The 14,040-nt window shown below is 39.8% G+C and overlaps 1 protein-coding gene across 2 annotated transcripts in view; it reads left to right on the forward strand.

Moving 5' to 3' along the window:
- NMD3 (NMD3 ribosome export adaptor) overlaps positions 1–14,040 on the forward strand; it is a 162,166-nt gene that overhangs the window by 1,492 nt on the left and 146,634 nt on the right. The window lies entirely within an intron of this gene.

Consider the following 14,040-nt stretch of genomic DNA (forward strand, 5'->3'; position numbering starts at 1 on the left):
TTCACCTCACTAAGTCAAGGAGGTCCATTAATAACAAAACCAGACAGGTTTCACTGCAGATAGATTAATATACTGAAAAAATAGACCTCTTATTTGGAAGAATGCTTTAGGGCATTAATATTATATTTTACAAATTCTGTTTCTTAAAATTTTAGAAAAGTTGTATTTCAATACTGATTTTAAAAATGTTTTGAATGTCCTTTGAGTAACCAGCAGGTATATGTGCTCATAGCTGCCAAAACCTCCCTGGAATGCAAAGCAGAGCCATAGACAACAGATTGGGGTAAGAAATTCTCCTAAATGAAGTGAGACAAAAAGGTCCAAAACCTTACGAGATTATTTCCTTTGAAGCAGTCTCCTTTTTCTTTGTGTAGCATTTATCAGCTTGTGCTTGAGTCATCTATTGCTGCAGAGCAAACTCTTCCAAAATATAGTTGCTTGCAAAAATGTCAATTTAGTATTTCTCATAATTCTGAAGGTTGGTTATGTGGTTCCTCTCTGGTTTTGATTGGACTCATTCATACAGATACATTCAGCTGTAGCAGGGGTTGGCCAAATTTTCTGTAAAACAGGATCAGATAGTAAATATTTTAGAGTTTGTCTCTGTCACGATTCTTCTTATTTATTTCTTATTTATTTTTTATAAGCTATTAAAAACCCAAAGCTCAAAAGCAGGCTATGGCCTACAGGCTGTAGTTTGCCGCTTCCTGAACTGGAGAATCAGCTGAGCTGAAACTCCAAGGTGGCCTCACTCATGCGTCTGCTGTCGGCTCCATGTGGCCTCTCATCCTGCAGTAGGCTATGTTTTTGGTCTGTGGGCAACATCCAGAAAACAGCAGGCAGAAGCTGTAAAATTTCTTAAGGCCTAGCCTTGGGAGTCACACAAGGTCATATACGCCAAATTCTACAGATCAAAGCAAATTGCGAGGGCCTCTCCAAATCCAAGGGACGGGCAAATAGACTCTGCCTCTTGATGGAAGGAGCTGCAGATAACGTGGCCAGAACTAGCTAAACTAAGTGTCAGGAACTTTATTCTTGAAAGAAAGTCATCAAACTTCAAATATATGATATCTAATGGCAGCTATTGTTCTTCCTCACTTCTCTCCCCGAACTACCCAAACCTGTTTATAATTCTGTGAGCACTCACTTGCCTAAGGACTTGTTTACAGGTGTCTCTGCCATGAAATTATCAGCAACCTGAGGGAAGAGACAGGCCCTACCGCACTGCCTTGCTGTAATATATCTTCAATAGATATATATATGGAATTTAGTTGAATAGCCTTACAGAGGTTTAAAGTCAGGTTATTTGCTTACTTCACAAAAGCAAAATAAATGTAAGTATCCTGCACTATCTGCAAATTCCAGAAGAAAAGCATGCATCAAAGAGTTACATTTCACACTCAGATACCATCTGATCAATCAGATGGAAAACTTCTTAGCAATTTTCCAAACACATAATCAAGAGTTAGGAAGCCATACGCCTAATGATAAGTTTGAACTAGCAATCACCTTTAAGAGTATATTACATTTTAACCTTAAATTTGTCTGCAGATGAAAATCGAAATGTAACAGTTCTTTTGTAATATGTGCCATATATGTTTCAAGGCAGATGTGATTCTGGACAGGGTTTCTAATATACAGGAAATGCTTCTACTAATTGTTCAGTTGAATTTTTCAATATGTGTTTTCTCCAAAGTCTTACTGTGACTGTCTTCTTCAACTTGATGGAAAGCTTTGACAATTTACTATGCTTAGAAGCAGCTGGGGTGTATTTCCAATTGATGATTTGTTGTATTTCTTACTTGACTATCCACATCTTTCATTCTCTTCTGCATTTTCCTTCAGCACTTCCTGTCTTAATGAATTTGATATATGACACTGCCTTTATGCAAATGCAGACAATATCTTCAGCCTTTCTTCTGCCTCCCTCCTTCAGATTACAAATACATGGAAGAGTCATGCTAGTAACACATATGTGACACTTAAACATTAATACAGTATATTCACATACACTATATCAGTTGATTATTAATACACCAATACCGTGGAGGTGGATACTGTCATTACTGTCATTTGGCAGGTAGGGAAACTGGCGAACAAATGTCTCAGAGATATTTCAAACTTAACATGTCTAGGCCAACCTCAGTACCTTCCCATAAAATCTGCTTATTCTCCTGGATTCCTGATTTGGATAAAGCAGCTCCATTTATCACTCATCCAAGTTCAGCTCTCACTTCGTCCTTCTGTCTATTCCACATGTCCAGTCAGTCACCAAGTCCCCGTGGAGTCTCTCTCTCTCTCTCTCCCTCTCCTCTCTGAGATGCCTGCAGCCAAGAAAGCCTCATTCTTTATCTAGGTTTGTATCAGAGCTTTCTGTCTGCTCCCCTGACTTCCAAGTTACCCTTCAGGTCCTTCATATTACCACTAGGCTGTCTTCCTCAAACCCAGATCTTGTCAGGCATTCCTACGTTAAATTGATCAGGGGCTTCCCACAAGGCACAATCCAAAGGGCTACAGAACCTTTTGTAATCTGCCTCGGCCTACCAGCTCTGGCCATGCATGCATTTTCATGCGCTGTCATTGTACCCACTGTTACCTCAGAGTACCGTTTTATTCTCTGAGTCCCTCCATCCAAGAACCACACCCATCTGACTTATCCAAGTCCCATAACCACTACAGCAATGCTTCTCAAACCTAAATGTGCATAGGAATCACTAGAGAATCTTATTAAAAGCAGATTCTGATTCATTAGGTCCTGGATAAGGCTGGAGACTCTGGCAATTTTTTTTTTTTATTTTTTATTGATTTATTTTTGTGAGACAGTGTCTCGCTCTATCGCCCAGGCTGGAGTGCAGTGGTGCAATCACAGCTCACTGCAAACTCTGCCTCCCGGGTTCATGCCATTCTCCTGCCTCAGCCTCCCGAGTAGCTGGTACTACAGGCGCCCGCCACAACGCCCGGCTAATTTTTTTGTATTTTTAGTAGAGACGGGGTTTCACCGTGTTAGCCAGGATGGTCTTGATCTCCTGACCTCATGATCTGCCAGCTTCGGCCTCCCAAAGTACTGGGATTACAGGCGTGAGCCACTATGCCTGGCCCTACTCTGCCTATTAACAAACCAACTGTACAGGGCACGGTGACTCGTGCTTGTAATCTCAGCATTTTGGGAGGCTGAGGTGGGCAGATAGCTTGAGCTCCTGAGTTCAAGACCAGCCTGGGCAACATAGAGAAACCCCACCTCTACTAAAAATACAAAATTAGCCTGGCATGGTGGCATGACCTGTAGTCCCAGCTATTCAGGAGGCTGAGCTGGGAAGATTGCTTGAGCTTGGGAGGTTGAGGATGCAGTGAGCTGTGATTGCACCACTGCACTCCAGCCTGGGTGACAGAGCACCACCTTGTCTCAAGACAAAAACAAAAACAGATAACCCACCAACTGGTGATAGGATACTGCTGGTTGTTAGACTGCAATTTGAGTAGCAAGAGTATAGAGCTGCACTGTTCAATAGAACTTTCTCCAATGATAAAAATGCTCTTAGGTGTTTTCTGATATTGTAGACACTAATGACATGTAGCTATTGAATACTCGAAATGTAGCTAATGAGACTGAAGAACTGAGTTTTAAATTTTACTTAGTTTAAATTTCAGTAGGTACATGTGACTAAGTGGCCACCACGTTGAACAGTGCAAATGTATAGGAATCCCTTTTCATCCTCCAAAACTCATTCAGACTTCTGGTTTTTGATCCAGCATGTAAGACTTAAAATTCACCATTCCATCCTAATAACGAGTAAAAAGCTAAACAAACTTGAAAATACTTAACTCTTCATATATTTTTTGGAAAAGTGAGGTTATGGGGCAAACCGCATCTCCCTAACTGGAGAGACAGACAGGTAGATACAAAGAATTACAGAATGAAAAGAAAAGAAAAAAATTGACATTTTGAGCTGGACAAATAAAACTAAACAACAAAACAAACAGAAAACACAGAGAATTATAACTTACCAGAGCAGAAAACCATGAGCTGAGACCTCTACAGGAACCAGTGCTGGGGTAGGAAAACCTAAACTATTAAATGATGAATTGCTAGAAGTTCTGTGTGGGCAAATCTGAGAGTTAAAAACTTCAGGGGGACCTAGTCATGGTGGGTGGAACTCATATTTTTTGTGTGTTTTAACTCCTGGAGTTCTATCAGGTTCACATGGTGAATATCAGAGAAAAATCACCCAGTGCTTCCAGCATGGGGAGGGGAAAAGAAACCATTTTGAAATGTGCCAGAACATTCTGCTCTTCTTAACAATAGCTATCCTCAGAAGAAAGTAGCTGAGTGTAACCTAGCCTGCTGGGGTTTTATCAGAGCATAACTGACCTGGGGGAAGGGAAATACCCAACTCCATTCCCTCTAGACTTCCACATATGAGAAGGGAAATACCCAAATCCAGCCCACACTAGCTATCCTATCCTACCTAACATGTTGGGGGTGAGTATAGGGGTAAAGAACTGAGAAGCACTTGTGAAGTTCATGATCCAGAGGCACAGGCTCACTAAAAGACTGAGACCTAATCATAGGACTGCAGAAAGCTCCCCCACCTATACATACACCTTATCATCACATTACTAAAGGAACATCATGGCAGTTTCTTTAACCGAGTACATTATGTCCAGTTATCAAAAAAAAAAAAAAAAAAAAAAAAAAATTTCAAGGTGCACTAAAAGGAAAAACACAGTTTGAAGCAATAGTATACACATCAGAGCCAAATTCAAGATATGGTAGAGCTGTTGGTATTAGACCATGAATTTAAAATAACTATGATTAATTTACTAAGAGCTTTAACACATAAAGTAGATAGCATGAAAAGACCAATAGGTAATGTTAGCAGAGAAATAGATAATTTAATAAGGAACCAAAAAAGATGGTAGAGATCAAAAGCACCGTAGCAGAAATGAAGAATGCCTTTGATGGTCTTATTAGTAGATGGGACACAACTGAAGAAAAAAGTCTCTGAACATGAAGCTATCTCAATAGAAACTACCAAACTGAAAAACAGAAAAGACTGAAAAAAACCCACCCAGAACAGAATATACAAGAGCTGTGGCTCAACTACAAAAGGTGCAACATGTGTAATGGGAATAACCAAGAGAAGAAAAAGAGAAAGAAACAAAAGAAATATTTGAAACAATAAAGACAAAATTACCCCTAAATTAATGTCAGACAGCAAACCACAAGTCCAGAAAGCTGAGAGAACACCAAGCAGAATAAATGTAAAAAACACCCACACCTAAGCACAATGTATTCAAACTACAAAAAAATCAAAGATAGAGAAAAAAATTGGAAAGAAGTCAGTGAAATAAAACCCACCTTATCTATAGAGGAGCAAAGATAAGAATTACACCTGGTTTTTCCTCAGAAACCATGCAAGCAAAAAAAGTAGAGTGAAATATTTAAAGTGTTGAGAGAAAAACCAAACAAGCTAGAATTCTACAACATGTAAAATTATCCTTCAAAAGGAAAAAAAAAAAGTTGAGGGAGTTTGTTTCTAGTAGACTGCTTTGGAAGAAATGTTTAAAAAAATTTATTTAGAGAGAAGGAAAATAATATCGTTCAGAAATTTGGATCTATGTAAAGAAAAGAATAGCAATGGAGAAGGAATAAATGAAGATAAAAATAAAAACATTCTGACATGGTTTGAATCTGTGTTCCCACCAAAATCTCATGTTGAAATGTTATCCCCAATGCTGGAGGCAGTTGGATCATGAGTGGTTTCTCATAGCTTAACATCTTTGCCCCCTTGGTGCTGTCATTGCAATAGTGAGCTCTCATGAAATCTGGTCATTTAATAGTGTGTGACACCTCACTCCCCAATGCTCCCACACCTGCCAACACTTCCTCCTGCTCTGGCCATGTGAAGAATTGGCTTCCCATTCACCTTCCACCATGATTGTAAGATTCCTGAGGCCTCCGCAGAAACTGAGCAGATACTGCCATGCTTCTTGTACAGCCTGTGGAACCGTGAGCCAATTAAACCTCTTTGCTTTATATATTGCCCAGTTTTAGGTATTTCTTTATGGCAGTGTGATAACCAACTAATATATATTCTTTTTTTAGTTCCTAATGGATCTGACAGATAACAGTTTGTTCAAGATAGTAATAATATATTTGATTATGTATGTGTATGGCTATATATAACTGAAATGAATGAAAGCAATGACACAAGGATAGGATGGAGAAATGAGTATTATTTTGTTATTATAATGTATTCACACTACCCATGAAGTGGTATAGTGTTATTTGAAAGATAACTTGAACTTGTTTTAAATGTATATTGCAAACTCTAGGACACCCACTAAAACAAGTTTAAAAAAAATATAACTCTTGGGCACGGTCGCTCACACCTATAATCCCAGCACTTTGGGAGGCTGAGGTGGTCAGATCACGAGGTCAGGAGTTTGAGACCACTCTGACCAACATGGTAATATCCTGTCTCTACTAAAAATATGAAAATTAGCCAGGCATGGTGGCACATGCCTGTAATCCCAGCTACTCGGGAGGCTGAGGCAGGAGAATCACTTGAACCCAGGAGGCGGAGGTTGCAGTGAGCTGAGTTAGTGCCACCACACTCCAGCCTGGGTGACAGAATGAGACTCCATCTCAAAAATAAATAAATAAAATAAATATAACTGATATGCTAAGAAAGGAAAGAAGATGGAGTCTTTTAAAATGCTCCATGAAAATCACAAAGGGCAGAAAATGTGGAGGACAAAAAATAGGAACAAAGAACAAGGGTGATGATATAGTTTGGATATTCATTTCCTTCAAATGTCATGTTGAAATTTGATTCCCAATGTTGGAGGTGGGGCGTTGTGGGAGGTATTTGGGTCATGGAGGCAGATCGCTTATAAATGGCTTGGTTCTATTCCTGTAGTAATAAGTGAATTCTCAGATCTCTAACTCATGTGAGAGCTGGTTGTTTAAGACAACATGACATCCCTCTCTCACTTGCTCCCTTTCTTGCCATATGATGCCAGCTCCACTTCCTCTTCCACCATGATTGGAAGTTTCCTGAAGCCCTAGTCAGAAGCAGATGTTGGCATGATGCTTCTTGTACAACCTGCAAACTTGTGAGCCAAATAAACCTCTTTTCTTTATAAATTACCCAGCCTCAGGTATCGTTTTAAAGTAATACCAATAGATTAAGAGGGGACAAGTAGAAAACAGTAACAAATATGAACTGGGAGCAGTGGCTCATACCTGTTATCCCAGCACTTTGGAAGGCTGGAGCCAGAGGATCACGTGAGGACAGGAGTTTGAGACCAGCCTGGCCAACATGGTAAAACCCCATCTCTACTAAAAATATAAAAGTTAGGTTTGGTGGTACACTTCTGTAATCCCAGCTACTCAGGTGAGGCAGGAGAATCACTTGAACCTGGAAGGCAAAGGCTGCAGTGAGCCGAGACCATGCTACTGTGCTCCAGCCTGGATAACAGAGCAAAACTCCATCTGAAAAAAGTGAAAAAGCAGTAACGAATATGGAAGATATTAATCCAACTATATCAGTAATCACTTTGAAAGCCCATGGTCTAAATGCACCAATTAAAAGACAGACATTGTCCAAGTAAATCAAAAGATAAGACCCAATTATTTTTTACAAAAAAAAAAAAAATTTAAATATAAATATATAGATTAAAAGTAGATGCATAGGGAAAGATATACCATGGTAACACTAATTTTACAAAGGTAGGGTAGCTACAATAAGTTCAGACAGAGCAGACTAGAGCAAGAAAAGTCACCAAGGATAAACAATGACATTACATAATGATACAGGGATAAATTCTCCAACAAGACATAATTCTTTTTTTTTTTTTTTTTTTTTTAAGGAATCTTACAATCATGGTGGAAGGCACTGTTGCCCAGACTGGAGTGCAGTGGCGCAGTCTCGGCTCACTGCAAGCTCCACTTCCTGGGTTCGTGCCATTCTCCTGCCTCAGCCTCCTGAGTAGCTGGGACTACAGATGCCCTCCACCACGCCTGCCTAATTTTCATATTTTTAGTAGAGATGGGGTTTCACCATGTTAGCCAGGCTGGTCTCGAACTCCTGACCTCGTGATCCATCCACCTCAGCCTCCCAAAGTGCTGGGATTACAGGTGTGAGCCACAATGCCCGGCCAAGACATAACAATTCTTAATGTGAATACACTTAAAAACGGCATCAAAATACGGGAGACAAAAACTGATAGGATGACAAGAAGAAATAGATGAATCCACCATGATAGTTGGAGACTTCATCATTCTTTAACAGATGTGGACACATTCCACAGGCAGAAAGTCAGACTATAGCGGAATTCAACAACACCATCAGTCAACTGGATATAGTGGACATCTATAGACTGTCTCATCCAGTAACAGCAGAATACACATTTTTCTTAATCTCACATAGAACATTCTGCAAGATAGGTCACATTCTTGGCCATAAAACACACCATAACACATTTAAAAGAATAAAAAACATACAATGTCTGCCCTCAGACCACAGTGGAATTAAACTAGAAATCAATACCAGAAAGATAGCTGGAGAATCCCCAAATATTTGGAGATTAAAGAACATTCTTTGAAATAAAACATGGGTCGAAAAGTAACTCTCAAGATAAATTTTAAAATATTTTCAACTAAATGAAAACAAAAACACAAGTTATCAAACTTAATGGGATGCAACGAAGGTGCTTAAAGGGAAATTTATAGCATTGAATGCATATATTAGTAAAGAAAAAAGATCCAAAAATTAATCATATAAGACTTCATCTTAGGAAACGAGAAAAAGAAGACCAAATTAAAATCAGAGAAAGATAAAAATTATAGCAAAAATTAATTGAAAATATGAAATCAGTAGAAAAAATGAAGCTAAAAGCTGGTTCTTTGAAAAGATCAGTAATATTGGTAATTATCTAGCCATGCTAACTGTATTAGGCCATTCTTGCATTACTACAAATAATTACCTGCGACTAGGTAATTTATAAAGAAAAGAAGTTTAATTGGCTCATGGTTCTGCAGGCTGTACAACGTCACTGGCATCTGCTTGGCTTCTGCCGAGGCCTTAGTGAGCTCTTAGTCATGGCAGAGGGGAAGGGATAGCTGGCACATCACAAGGCAAAAGCAGAAGCAAGAGAAGTGGAGGAGGTGCCACACACTTTTAAATAACCGGATATCATGAGAACTCACTCACTGTCTTGTGGACAGCTCCAAGCCATGAGGAATCCACCCTCATGACCCACACACCTCCAATCAGGCCCCACCTCCAACGCTGGGGATTACATCTCAACATGAAATTTGGATGAGGACAAATATTCAAACTATATCACTAAGAAAAAAGAGAGAGGAAACAAAATGCTAATATCAAAAATGAAAAAGGGGACACCAGAGAGCCGAGAGACGTCAAAAGGGTAATCAAGAAATATTCTGAACAATTCTGGGTCCACAAATTTGATAACCTAGATGAATTGGAAGAACACTTTGAAAGACAATATTTGCCAAAACTCAAACAAGGAGAGATAGACAATCTGAACCAGCCTATACCTATCAAAAACATTGAGTCAATAATTAATGACCTTGCAAAATAGAAAGCAGCAGGCTCAGATGTGTTCACTGGTGAATTCTACCAAAAAATAAAGGAAACTTGAGAAGATAGAAGCAAGAGCTTCTGGCTAGGTGACCACATGAGGGTTCCTGGAGAGGGGGAGCACCCAGGGAAGACATAGAAATGTCACTCACCCCTTACCCTATGCATCACTTCATCTGTATCCTTTGTAATAAACTTGCAAATTTAAAAAAGAAGATAAAAGCAGAATACTTCTTAACTTATTCTATGAGGCCAGCATTACTCTAATACCAAAACCAGACAAAGGCATTACAGGAAAAGAAAACTACAGACAGATATCTTACATAAACATAAATGCAAATATCCTCAACAAAATATTATCAAATCAAATCCAACAATGTTAAAAAGTATTATGCAGCACAAGTAAGTGAGATTTATTGTAAGTCTGGTTCAGCATTCAAAAAACGCAGTGGATATAATCTGTCACATCAAAAGACTAAAGAGGAAAAATCACATGATCATATCAGTAGATGCAGAAAAAGCGTTTCACAAAATCTAGCATCCGTTAACAGATAAAATAACAATAAAGACTCAGTAAACTGAAACAGTGAAACTTCCTCAACTTGATTTTTAATAACGTATTTACGAAATCCTGTGAAAATACCCATGAAATTCTTCACGGAAATAGAGAAAACAATTCTAAAATGTATGTGAAACATAACCTAGGATAGCCAAAACTATCCTAAGTAAAAAGAACAAAACTGGAGGAATCACATTACCTGATGTCAAATTATGCCACAGTAAAACAGTATGGTACTAGCATAAAAACAGACACATAGGCCAGTGGAATAAACCTGAGAACCCAGAAACAAATCCACACACCTACCATGAACTCATTTTTAACAAAGTTGCCAAGAACATACGTTGGGGAAAAGACAATGTCTTCAATAAATGGTGCTGGGAAAACTGGATATCCATGTGCAGAAGAATGAAACTAGACCCCTATCTCTTGCTATATATTAAAATCAAATAAAAATGGATTAAAAACTTAAATATAAAACCTCAAACTATGAAACTACTACAAGAAAACATTGGGGAAACTCTCCAGGACATTGGTCTGGGCAAAAATTTCTTGAGCAATATTCCACAAGCACAAGCAACCAAAGCAAAAATGGACAAATGGGATCACATCAAGTTAAAAACCTTCTGCACAGCAAAGAATACAGTCAACAAAGTGAAGACACAGCCCACAGGATGGGAAAAAATATTTGCAAACTACTCGTTAGGCAAGGGATTAATAACTGGAATATATAAGGAGCTCACACAACTCTATAGGAAAATAATCTAATAATCCAGAAAAATATGGGCAGTAGATTTGAATAGACATTTTTCAAAAGAAGGCATACAAATGGAAAACAGGCATATGAAAAGGTACTCAACATGACTGATCATCAGAGAAATGCAAATCAAAACTACAATGAGATAATCTCACCCCAGTTAAAATAGCTTATATCCAAAAGACAGGCAATAACATATGCTGACGGGGATGTGGAGAAAAGGAAACCCCCATACACTGTTGTTAGAAATGTAAATTAGTACAACCACTATGGAGAACAGTTGGAGATTCCTTAAAAAAAAAAAAAAATTCAGTTACCATATGATCCAGTAATCTCACTGCTGGATATATACTCAAAAGAAAGGAAAGAGATATCTGCACTCCTATGTTTGTTGCAGCACCGTTTAAAATAGCTAAGATTTGGAAGCAACCTAAGTGTCCATCAACATATGAATGGATAAAGAAAATGTGGTACATATACACAATGGAGTACTATTCAGTCCATGAGGGCCGGGCACGGTGGCTCACGCCTGTAATCCCAGCACTTTGGGAGGCTGAGGCGGGCGGATCACGAGGTCCAGAGATTTGAGACCATCCTGCCTTACATGGTTAAACCCCATCTCTACTAAAAATACAAAATTAGCTGGGCCTGGTGCCATGTGCCTGTAGTCCCAGCTACTTGGGAGGCTGAGGCAAGAGAATCACTTGAACCCAGGAGGTGGAAGTTGCAGTGAGCCAAGATCCTGCCATTGCACTCCAACCTGGGTGACAGAGCAGGACTCTGTAAAAAAAATAAAATAAAATAAAATAAAAATAAAATGAGGTCCTTTCATTTTGTAACAATGTGAATGGAACTGGAGGTCATTATGTTAAGTGAAATAAGCCAGCCACAGAAAGACAAACGTTGGGTGTTCTCACTTGTGGTATTTAAAAATGAAAACAATTGAACACATGGACATAGAGGGTAGAAGGATGGTTACCAGAAGCTGGGAAGGGTAGTGAGGGTCTTGCAGATAGGTGGGGATAGTTAATGTGCACAAAAGAAAATAGAATAAATAAGACCTACTATTTGATAACACAATGCTGTGACTATCATCAATAATACCTTAATTGTATACTTTAGAATAACTTAGAGAATAATTGGATTGTTTGTAACTTGAAAGATAAATGCTTGAGGGAATGGAAAATAATCTACAAAAAACAAACAAGCAAACAAAAACCCTCCTTATTAAAATGCCAATAAAATTCTTCAACGAAATGGAAAAAACAATCCCTAAATTTATATGGAACGATGAAAGACCCTGAGTAGGGCAAAGCAACCCTGACCAAAATGGACAAAGCTGGAAGAATCACACTACCAACTTCAAAATATACTACAAAGCTATAGTAACCAAGTCAGCTTGGGACTGGCATAAAAATAGACACATAGACCAATGTAATAGAGTAGAGAATCCAGATATAAATCCATGGATGTACAGCTATTAATAACATTTTTGACAGTTACCAAGAACATACAATGGGGAAAGGGCAGTCTCTTCAATAAGTGGTGCTGGGAAAACTGGGTAACCATACGCAAAAGAATAAAACTAGACCCCTATCTCTCACCATATAAAAAACAAAATCAAAATATGTTAAAGAGTTTAAGACCTGAAACTATGAAGCTACCATAAGCAGACATTGAGGAAATGTTCCAAGACATTGGCCTCAGCAAGGATTTCTTGGGTAAGACTTCAAAATCACAGGCAACCAAAGCAAAAAACAGGTAAATGGGACATCAACCTAAAATGCTTGTGCACAACAAAGGAAACAACAGAGTGAGGAGACAACCCACAGAATGGGAGAAAATATTTGCAACTATTCATCTGACAAGGGATTACTAACTAAAATATATAAAGAGCTCAAACAACTTAATAGCAAAAAAAAAAAAAAGAAAAAATCCATCTTAAAAATAAGCAGAGTGGGTGCAGTGGCTCACGCCTGTAAACCCAACACTTTGAGAGGCCAAGGAAGGAGAATTGCTTGAGAACAAGAGTTCAAGACCAGCCTGGGCAACAGAGATGGTCTCATGTCTCCCTACCCCCTGCAAAAATAGGCAAAATAGGATTCCCAGGCAATATAGCCAAATAGGAACAGCTCCAGTCTGCAGCTCACAGCAGCACCAACACAGAAGGTGGGTGATTTTTGCATTTCCAACCTAGGTACCCAGTTCATCTCACTGGGACTGGTTAGACAGTGGGTGCAGCCCACAGAGGGTGGGTAGAAGCAGAGTGGGATGTTGCCCCACCTAGGAGGTGCAAGGGGTTAGGGAACTGCCTCTCCTAGCCAGTGGAAGCCATGAGGGACTATACTGTGAGTGAGGATGCTATCTGGCCCAGATACTATGCTTTTCCCACAGTCTTTGCAACCCATAGACCAGGAGATTCCCTTGGGTGCCTACACTACCAGGGCCCCGGGATTCAAGCACAAAACAGGTGTCTATTTGGGCAGACACCGAGCTAACTGCAGTTTTTTTTCCTACACCAGTGGCACCTGGAACTCCTGCAAGACAGAACTGTTTACTACCCTGCAAAGGGGGCTGAAGCCAGGGAGCCAAGTGGTCTTGCTCAGCAGATGCCACCCCCATGGAGCCCAACAAGCTAAGATTCACTGGCTTGAAATTCTCACTGCCATAACAGCAGTCTGGAGTTGACCTGGGACACTCGAGCTTGGTGTGGGGAGGGGCATCTGCCATTACTGAGGCTTGAGTAGGCAGTTTTCCCCTCACAGTGTAAACAGAGCATCTGGGAGTTCAAACTGGGTGCGGAACCCACTGCAGTGTGGCAAAGCTACTGTAGCCAGACTGCCTCTCTAGACCTCCTCTCTGGGCAGAGCATCCCTGAAAGAAAGGCAGCAGCCCCAGTCAGGGGCTTATAGATAAAACTCCCATCTCCCTCGGACAGAGCACCTGGGGAAAGGGGCAGCTGTGGGCGCAGCTTTAGCAGACTTAAATGTTCCCGCCTGCCACTTCTGAAGAGAGCAGCAGATCTCCCAGCACAGTACTTAAGCTCTGCTAAGGGACAGACTGCCTCCACAAGTGGGTTCCTGACCCCATGCTTTCTGACTGGGAGACACCAC

Source organism: Macaca thibetana, chromosome 2 (assembly GCF_024542745.1).
Source record: "Macaca thibetana thibetana isolate TM-01 chromosome 2, ASM2454274v1, whole genome shotgun sequence".
In the NCBI taxonomy this organism is placed as follows: Eukaryota; Metazoa; Chordata; class Mammalia; order Primates; family Cercopithecidae; genus Macaca; species Macaca thibetana.